This window comes from Suncus etruscus, chromosome 4 (genome assembly GCF_024139225.1).
Source record: "Suncus etruscus isolate mSunEtr1 chromosome 4, mSunEtr1.pri.cur, whole genome shotgun sequence".
In the NCBI taxonomy this organism is placed as follows: Eukaryota; Metazoa; Chordata; class Mammalia; order Eulipotyphla; family Soricidae; genus Suncus; species Suncus etruscus.
This window is the reverse complement of record NC_064851.1, coordinates 116,830,033-116,840,821: the sequence shown is the minus strand read 5'-3', so window position 1 is coordinate 116,840,821 and position 10,789 is coordinate 116,830,033.

Below are 10,789 nucleotides of genomic sequence, written 5' to 3'. Positions count from 1 at the left end.
AGGACACACAGATATTTTTCATGCTACATTAAACTTAAACCATGGTATTTTATTATTATTTATGCAGAGCACATCATGCATGTCAAATAGAAGGCCACCCATCAAGTGTGATTTAGAAACTTGACAATGCCTGAGATTGCTCTGGAATATCTATCTCAATAGCTCATTGTAAATCTTAAAATTACAGCCATTTGCTTCCCTCCTTTTGATGAGGGCACTGTTCTTTGAACAGTTCCTGATGATATTTCTGTGGGAAGAAACATATGGACTCATTAGCCTCTATTTTCATATTAACAAGCAACTCTGTCACCTGATATAGTAAAGAGAATAATGATTTTCAAAAAAAAAAAAAAAAGGTTAACATCCACACTTCCAGAATCTGGAGCTTTTAGTTAACATAGAAAAGGGAACTTTAGATAGCATAAAATTAAATTTGTTTATAGCTTTCCTCAAGATGTGGAGTCCTATAAAATCACAAGGATCATGAACAAGTCTAAAGGGGATGTATGGGATTATTCACTTTCTTCCAAGTTGTGTATATATATATTTTTATCTATTTCAAGGGCACAGAGACTGAGTAGCCAAGAGGATAATTTAAAAAAGTAGGTTTTCAGAAACTGGTTGAATATATAAGGCTCTAATGGCATCATGAAGATCATGTTCTAACAGGTAAGTAAAACGCAACACTACAAAAATGTAAAGAGACTGTATTTTTTTTGTTTTGTTTTGTTTTTGTTTGTTTGTTTGTTTTTTGGGCCACACCCGGTGACACTCAGGGGTTACTCCTGGCTATGCGCTCAGAAGTTGCTCCTGGCTTGGGGGACCATATGGGACACCGGGGGATCGAACCGCGGTCCATCCAAGGCTAGCGCAGGCAAGGCAGGCACCTAACCTCTAGAGACTGTATTTTATCTGCAAGGAACAAGAACTTCAGAAAATGTATATAAAAGATTTCAGAGAACTACTGCTAGCAGGTGTCTATTACAAGTGAAAGCCTTCTCAGGAAGGGGATGGTACTATTTTCTCTCAGTACACTGTCAAATAATTCTCTTTGAATATAAAATTGAAGTGTGGATTATGAAAAGAGGATGTTTATCAAACTACACACAAATAGGCAAATGAGGAGTGCTCTAGTATGAATCAGAAGGATTAGAAACCAATGACCATCACAATTGACACGCGGGGAAGCAGATGAGCTATGAATCACTGATATTAGGAGAGTAGATCACTTCAGTAGAGAATATTAATGCATCATTTTTTCATGGCTGCATCACAAATCACCGTGGAAGCTGTGATTTTTAAAATAGCAACTGATTATTCACTCAAGAATCTGTCTATTAAATGTTCAAGCACAACATGTCTCAGGTGTTACTCATGCTCTGAGTTACTCAAGACCAACCTCAAGAAGTGACTGGGTAGAGTTCTTTCTAGATGGTCAAAGAACAAACCCACTCCCGATTATTGTTCAAGTCCTTGGTTGAACTCTGTTCTGTGTTGCTGTCAGGATGAAATGCTCCCATATTTGCTGTATTTGAGGTAGTTAATACCCTGATATATTTGGGAACTCTTTCCATGGAACTTATTTAACATTTTAGAGCCAACAATTGTCAAATCCTCTTCTTCCTCCAGTCCTCTCCACTTTCTCTTTCTCAGGATCTCTCTGTTTCCAGGTACTAGTCAGAAAAAACAACTTCTTCCTCCTCCTCCTCCTCTTCTTCTTTCTTTTTCTTCCTCTTTCTTCCTTCTTTTTTCTTCTTCTTCCTGATTCTGAGAGCTATAATTTTCTTCTTTCTTTCTCTCTCTTTTACTCTCTCTCTTCCTTCTTTCCCACTTCAGACACTTTGTTTTGCAGTACATTGCACATTTCCTCACCAATGTCTCCAGTTTTCTTCCTACCCATGCCCTCTGCATGCCTGTAAGGCAGGAATTTTACTTCTCTCACTTGTTCTCTCTATTTTATTTTTTGATACTATGGTTCGCATCGTTGCTAATTAAAGGATACCATGTATATCATTTTATCTCCTTTGTCTCCATCACTGTCACCATGGATCTGAGCAAACATTTTCTAAGACAGATACAGAGCTATCTATCAAAAGGAAAACATGATAACCTACCTATATTATGTTTAATATAATTTCTAGTATATATATTTTTAGAGAATAAAATAGCAAAAGTATTTGACAACTCTGATATATTTTTTCAAAAATGTAATTGGAAGAAATAATTTATGAGTTATTTCTGCTATCTTGCTGAAAGAAAAATAAATGACACTTAAGCAGACTCCACAATGAAATGTGCTGACCTAAGTATTAAAAAATTCTCAGTCTAAGATACTAATAAATAAAGTAAAGATCGAACCGAGAAAGTAGTTTCTCTAACACTAACTATAAGTTAGTTGCAAGAGAAAGTGAGGTATAATGAACACATTAACAAATATTATTGGGAATGAAATTTAGTTTGAGCACAGTTTTCAGACCACTCTCTTCCCCACCCCTTTCTCTTCTCCTCTCTCCCTTACTCTTTTCTCCATTCCTTTCTGTGGTAAGCTGTTTGATTGAATATTATTTCTATTATTTGATGATGCTCTTTTTCAACGACCCAGAAAACCCATTTCTTATTATTTACCCATTAATCTTGCACATGTGCTCACAATGTATTCTCTAAAATGAAATGCTGAGTTCAGAAAAGGCATAAAGTGGCCATTGTATAATTCCATTTAGCTTTTAAGGACATATTTCAAAAAGGACTATAAAGATCTGCAAAAACATATAATAATTCTGGAGTTCAGAATGGAAGCTCCATGTTTGAAGGAAAAGTGACTTGAGTAGTTCTGAGTGATTTGAGGGAAATAAGTGAGCTTTTATTTAGTAGGTAACTGTTGGTCTTTTTCTCAACACTCTTAACATTACATGAATAGATTTGAAGTAGGTTGATAAAAGTGCACCTACATACATTTTATTAAGTATATGTTTCATTACATGTCATTTATTACAACTTTAAAAATGATTAGGAACTAGTTTTGCCTTATATTTATAAATGTAAACTTAAATGGCAGAGATTTATTTTATAATTGAATGTCATTTCTCAATTTTGAGATGTGTAACATCAATTCTAAATTTTACAATTCATAACATCACCATTTAAAATTTAGAGTTACACCTTTTATTGAAATATAATTATTCATTGCTGAAACAATTATAAACAAAATGTACTATATTTTAAACTTTTCTTTTAAGAATTATTTCAATTATGCATGCTGGATTTTTGCATAATTCTAAATTCAAATAAATCTTGGAATTATGGGATGTGGAAAATCAAAATGTCTTTTCTTCACTTAGAAATTCTGCATTAACAGTACTTTTTACCCATCTTTTCAGCAGATACATAGTGACATTGCACTCTTTATCTTCTTTTGTGGTTAATAGGCCCTCTTAGCTATTATTTACTGATTTTATACCATTAATATGAATGTTCAATAGCATTTTTCAATAAGACTTTCTGCACTTCATCTTGAACATGTTTGGTTATATTAATGAGTAGATGTTAACAATGGATTGTCTGTGTTTAAAAATAGATATTTTTCTGTCATTATACCTTTGGTTACAATAATTTATCCAAATAAAATAATACCAAATATCAAATGAATAGAATCTTACTTTCCTTTCAAATTACATTAATGTAAAATATATGCTTTGATTTTAAAATGATAAAATATAAATCTAAGAACTAAGGAACTCAGTAAAGATTTAGATTGTTGGCATGAAGCAATGACTAAAAGGTACACCTGGTCTACTATGAGAGACATGGCATACTATGATACTAGCAGTTATTTTCTGGAGATACACATTTATAGTTAAGAAACCTTCATAAATTAGTTGTAGTTCAAAATCAGTAGAAAAATATTCATACATACATAATTATATGAGAGCTCTGTTGGCATGCTTCCATCAGAAATCAGGAGTCAATAAATAAAACCTTATACATACAGTGCTTTGGGGATTAATTATAGCTAAATTAGTGGTATTAGGAGACAATGAAAAGATTGAAAGCAAATACTTGAGTGGAACTTTATATTATTAACATTTATCTTCATTCATACCAAAAAAAGAACAAAATCAATTATTGACTGGGAATTCCATAGTACATTTGGCAAGGCTTCCCTAAAGGACTAGGTGATTTGAAAAACAGAAATTAATTTCATTATAATTATGGAGTCTGGAAGTCCAAGATAAAGATAGTGACAGAGACAGTAGTGTTCTGATGAGGGCTCTCTACCTGAGTTGTTGGTTAGACATAGCCGATTTTCTTACTCCTCACATCGTTTCTTCCGTGTGTATGTGTGTGTGTGTATTTGTGTGTGTGCGCGCGTGCATATGTGTGTGCATTGTGTATGTGTGTATTTGGGGGCACGTTAGCCTTAATGAATTTGGTTTTTAAGTCATAGAACCTTATTTAATTTTAAAAATCCCATAAATGCCCTGTCTCCAAATAGTCACATTGGAGGTTAGAACTTAAATTATATGTTACAGGAGTGGAATTACTCACCATAACATGATATCTGATAATATTATATTACTGAAACTCTTAGAAATGAAATAAAAAGTCCCTTTCTCCTAGAAATTTAACATTACTTGAATTAAGGTTGTATATTATATAGCATGCATTTGTTAATAGAAGAGATTGAAACATTTTGTATGCAATAACTGAAAAAGTTCAATGAACACATTTCCGCTAGAGTAATGTGTACAAATAAAAAAGGACCATTTGAAATGCACTGGCTATTCATAGAAAGTTATCTGAAGCTTTCTACCTCAAAATGAGCTGAATTAAAATTAGAAACAATACATTTTTTTTCTTTTTCCTGGATGACAATCTTATGATGTGACCTACATCCAGTCAATAAGTTGTGGTTTACCACAATATCATCAATTTTATGGTCTTATTTTTCTAAGCTTTGTAATCTATGAGCATGACAAGTACTGATTATATTCTCAGTGCAATCAAAATTGGCATCTTACCAAAGATCAAGCAGTTAAAAAAAAGTGTGCTAATGCAGAAATCTGAAGTTGATAATATTAAAAAAAAAACCTGTGTGTAATGCAATTTTATAGAGTATAAAATAGCAGTTACAAAGTTCTTGATAAAGTATAATTATAATAAAATATAGAAAAGGCACCACTATGGCCTTAATCAACCATCGTATTTTATGGGTAATAATTTTATCTTCTTTATCAGACATCAGTGATTATTTAAAATTAATTATTTATATTTAATTTATTTTATTTCAAAGAACATTAAGAAAAATAAGGCAGAACCCATGTACAATTTGACCACAAATCCCCAGATTGTAGTACATTATAACATTTCTTAGCAGTACACAAAGCAATCTAAAGCCATGAAATTTATGTGACTCCTTAAACATTGAAGGCATAGTATTATTTTTTATATTTTCATGCACATGCATATTGGTTTAAGTTAACATCAAAAGTTTAAGAGTTTTTTTTTAAGGGTTAGAGTCAAAGGAGCACAGTAAAAACGGTGTTAAAGTGGCAAATATTGTTTGTATAGGCCCACCAAAATATGGGGGACATGGAAAGAAAAAGCCTTGGTCTAAATACAAGGAGAACCTACCCCTGAAGTTTCCTGGCATAAGACCAAATCTAGGCTCCAGGCAAACTAGTTTGTTCAATCAAGTCATTGTCTGTAGTGCCAATACAGTTTTATTTTTTCACGCAGTCTCTATTGTTGGCATCAGGTTTCTGTATTAAAGATTCTGGAATCTGCACATCCTACATTTAAGTCAGGCTGGTGTGGAGTATCCTCTAGTTTCACCTCACAATTAAGGGGCAATACAGAAAGCCCAGTCCAGTAAGCAGGTCATTGTTGTTAAGTTTTCTCAGTGTTAGGGGAAGTCTCTTTTGAGTAGGTCGATGTCAGAGCAGCAGTAGGGTCTTCCCTAGTCGAGGATTGCCTCCAGGTGATATTATAGACACCTTACCTCTAACGCCACCTCACCGGAATTTTATTTTTCTTTATTTTAAAAGCGATGAGTCACACTTGGAATGTCTCCTGGCTCTGTGATCAGTGTTAACTCTGAACAGTGCCTAGGGTATTGAACGTTCAGGAAATCATAAGTGCCACTATCAAAGAAGGGTTGGATTCTTGTAAAAAAAACATGTCATAACACTTGTGAATTATATGTGCCAGATATATTTTATAAAAGTATCAAAAATAAAAGAAAATCATTATCTTACTTCATGAAACTAATATTTTACTTTGTCCATAGAAACTAAAAATATCTATTAGAAAAACGTGAAGATTATGATTAAATTACAGAATTTATTCCCAACTTCAAATGACCTAACAACTATGATTGAATAGAAGCTAATGAAAGTTGGGGCCAGCGAGGTGGCGCTAGAGGTAAGGTGTCTGCTTTGCAAGTGCTAGCCAAGGAAGGACCGCCATTCGATCCCCTGGTGTCCCATATGGTCCCCCCAAGCCAGGGGTAAATTTCTGAGCGCTTAGCCAGGAGTAACCCCTGAGCATCAAATGGGTGTGGCCCAAAAAAACAAAAACAAAAAAAATTAAAAAAAGAAGCTAATGAAAGTAATTTTGACATAATTTTGACACTATAGATAATCAAGAACATTTACTATAATCAATATGAGGGGTTTTTATTCCTTTGGTTTTTGGGTCACACCCAGCATCGCTCAGGGTCACTCCTGGCTCTACACTCAGAAATCGCTCCTGGCAGGCTCAGGGAACCATACGGGATGCTGGGATTCAAATCACAATCCTTCTGCATGCAAGGCTAATGCACTACCTACCTCTATGTATCTCTCTGGCTCCTAACTTTTTAATGTCCACATCTATTTTAGTAATTAAAAATACACACTACATGGGGACAGAGCGTGGGCACAAGCAGTAAGGGGTGTGCCTTGCCCAAGCTAGCCTAGGACGGACTGCGGTTGGAACCCCTGGCGTCCCATATGTACTTCCAAGCCAGGAGCAATTTCTGAGCCCATAGCCAGGAGTAACCCCTGAGCGTCACTGGGTGGGCCCAACTCCCCCAAATACACACTACATAAACTCAAATTAATAATAAATTAATGTATTAGAATTGAATGTGCAAATAATTTTGAGTCATAATTATTCTTATATATATTTAAATATAAATAAATGTTGAGTAATTTATGAGTTATTTTTTTTTCTTTTTCTTTTTTTGGACCATATCTGTTGATGCGTAGGGGCTACACCCCTGCTATGTGCTCGAAATCACTCCTGACTAGGGGGATCATATGGGATGCCAGGGATTGAACCAAGTCCATATTAAATCTGCCACATGCAAGGCTAACACCCTACAACTGTGCTATCGCTTTGGCCCCATGAGTTCATTTTTTATAAAATCTAATAAGTCAATTTATTTTTATTTATTTTTTAATTTATATATATAAATCTTCATATAAACACCATGATTACAAGCATGTTTGTAGTTGAGTTTAAGTTATAAACAGAACACCCTCCATCATCAGAGCAACATTCCCACCACCAGTGCCCCACCCCTACCCCTGCCTGTATTCTCGACAGGCATTCTACTTCTTTCGTTCTTTAACATTGTCATATTACTTCTTAGTGTAATTATTTTCCTAACGAAGTTCACCACTCTTTGTGGTGAGCTTCAAATTGTGAGCCAGTCCTTCCAGCCCTTAACTCTATTTTCTCTGGGCCTTATTACAGTAATGTCTTTAATTTTTCCTAAAAATCATAGATGAGCGAGACTAGAATCCCTTTGACTTATTTCACTTAACATAATAGATTCCATGTACACCCATGTATAGGAAAATTTCATGACTTCATCTCTCCTGATGGCTGCATAAAATTCCATTGTGTATTATGTATCACAGTTTCTTTAGTCATTCATTCGTTGAAGGACATCTTGGTTATTTTGAGTCTGGCTATTGTAAAAAGCACTGCAATGAATATGGGTGTGAGGAAGGGTTTTTTGAATTATATTTTTGTATTCCTAGGGTATATCCCTAGGAGTGGAATAGCTGGACCATATGAGAGTTCAATTTCCAGTTTTTTGAGGAATCTTCATATTGTTTTCCATAAAGGCTGGACTAGACGGTATTACCACCAGCAGTGAATTTGAGTTCCTTCTTTCCATATTCCTCCAGCACTGATTGTTCTGGTTCTTTGTGATGTGTGCCAGTCTCTGTGGTGTGAGATGGTACCTCATTGTAATTTTAATTTGCATCTCCCTGATGATTAGTGAAGTGGAGCATTTTTTCATGTCTCTTTTGGCCATTTGTATTTTTTCTTCGAGGAAGTGTCTGTTCATTTCTTCTCCCCATTTTTGATGGGATTATATGCTTTTTTTCTTATTAATTTTTGTCAGTACCTTGTATATTTTGAAGTTTAGCACCTTATCTTATGGGTATTGAGTGAATAGTTTCTCCCATCTTGTAGGTGGCGTTTGTATCTTAGGCAATATTTCCTTTGAGGTGCAGAAGCTTCTTAACTAAATATAGTCCCATCTGTTTTTCTCTGTTTCCAATTGTTTGGAGAGTGCTGTTTCCTCTGTGAATATGCCTTTAGTCTCAATGTCATATAATGTTTTACCTATGCATTATTCTATATACCTTATGGTTTTAGGTCTGATATCAAAGTCTTTAACCCATTTGGATTTGATCTTTGTGCATGGTGTTAGACGAGGGTCTGAGTTTGCTTTTTAGCAAGTGGCTAACCATTTGTGCCAACACCACTTGTTAAAGAGGCTTTCCTTGCTCCAATTTGGATTTCTTTCCCCTTTATTAAAGATTAGTTGGTTGTATGTCTGGGGAATATTCTCTGAATATTTGAGTCTCTTCCACTGATCTGAGTATCTGTCTTTATTGCAATACCATGCTGTTTCGATAACTAATGCTTTGTAATACAGTTTAATATTGAGAAAAGTAATGCCTCCCATATTCCTTTTCCACATATTGTGTTAGCTATTTGTGGGTGTTTATTGTTCCAAATGAATTTCAGGAGTGTTTGTTCCACTTCTTTGAAAAATGTCAGGGGTATCTTTGGAGGGATTGCATTAAATCTGTACAATGCCTTGGGGAGTATTTTCATTTTAATGATATTAATCCTGCCAATCCATGACTAGGGTTTTTGTTTCCATTTCCTTGTGTCCTCTCTTATTTCTTGAGATAGGGTTTTTTCATTTTCGTAGTATAGGTCCTTCACCTCTTTAGTTAAGTTGACCTTAAAATATTTGAATTTGTGGGGTACTAATGTGAATGAAATTGTTTTCTTAATGTCTATTTGCTATATGAATCTATGTTTTCTATAAGCTTTTTGGCAGAGTCTTTAGGTTTTTCTAAATATAATATTATCTTATTTGCAAACAGTGAGAGCTTGACTTCTTCCTTACCTATCTAGATTCCCTTGGTATCTTTTTCTTGCCTAATCACTATGGCAAGTACTTCCAATATTATGTGGAATAGGAGTAGTGACGGAGGGAAGCCTTGTCATGTACCAGATTTCAGGGAATAGGTTTTTAGTTTATTTCTATTAATAATAATATTTGCCATTGGCTTGTGGTAGATGGCCTTGGCTATATTGAGTAAAGTTCCTTTCATTCCCATCTTGATTAGGGTTTTTATCAAGAATGGATGTTAAAGCTTTTCTTCTATGTCTCTTTGTATTTTATGTCTAATTTCAGTGCCTTTTGATCAGTGAAGGTAATCTTGTACTGTTTCTATCCTCTTGATTTTATGGAGATATTTTTATGGGCTAGCATGTACTCTATCCTGGAGAAAAATGTTTTTCTAGGTTTCTAAGGATGGAGTGTCATATACATACATACTATATATACTATATATATAAAAAAAGTGGACTAGTATATATATGTATATATATATATATATACATATATATATATATATATATACATATATATACTAGTCCACTTTTTTTCCATTTCTTTTTTCAGAGCAAGTATATTTTTGGGAGTTTCAATCTGGTTGTCCTATCAAGGGGTGACAGAGCTGTGTTGAGGTCTCCCACAATTATTGTTTTGTTATTGGTATTGTTTAAGATATGTCAACAATTGTATTAAATACTTTGCTGGTTCTGCATTGGGTGTGTATATGTTTAGGAGTGTGATTTCTTCCTTGATTAGTACAAAATGTCTATCTATGTCCCTTACAACTTTTTTGAGTCTAAATTTTGTGTCATTTGATATTAGTATGGCCACTCCAGCTTTTTTTTAAGGGTGTTGTTTGCTTGGATAATTTTCCTCTAGTCTTTGACTTTGAGTCTATCTTTGTATTGACTATTCAGGTGTGTTTCCTGTAGGCAGTAGAAGGTTGGATTCATTTTTTGGATCCATTTAGCTATTCTATGTCTCTTAACTGGTGCATTTAGTCTACTGACATTGAGAGAGATAATTGTCATGGGATTTAATGCCATCTCTATGTACAAGTTTGGTGTGCCTATTGGTCAGTTTTGTCTTAAAGTAGACCTTTCAGTTTTTCTTTTAAGGCTGGTTTTGAGTCTGCAATGTTTCTGAGTTATTTTTTTTTATCTGTGAAGCTATTTATACTTCTTTCAAACCTAAAAGTGAGTCTAACTGGGTGTACTATTCTATGTGAAGCATTTATTTCATTGAGTTTTGTCACTTTGGCCCACCACTGCCATCTGGCCTTGAAGGTTTCTTGTGACAGATCTGCTGTATAATGCACCCTTGATTATAATTTCACGTTTTGATTTTGCTGCTTCTGGTATTCTATCCCTATCT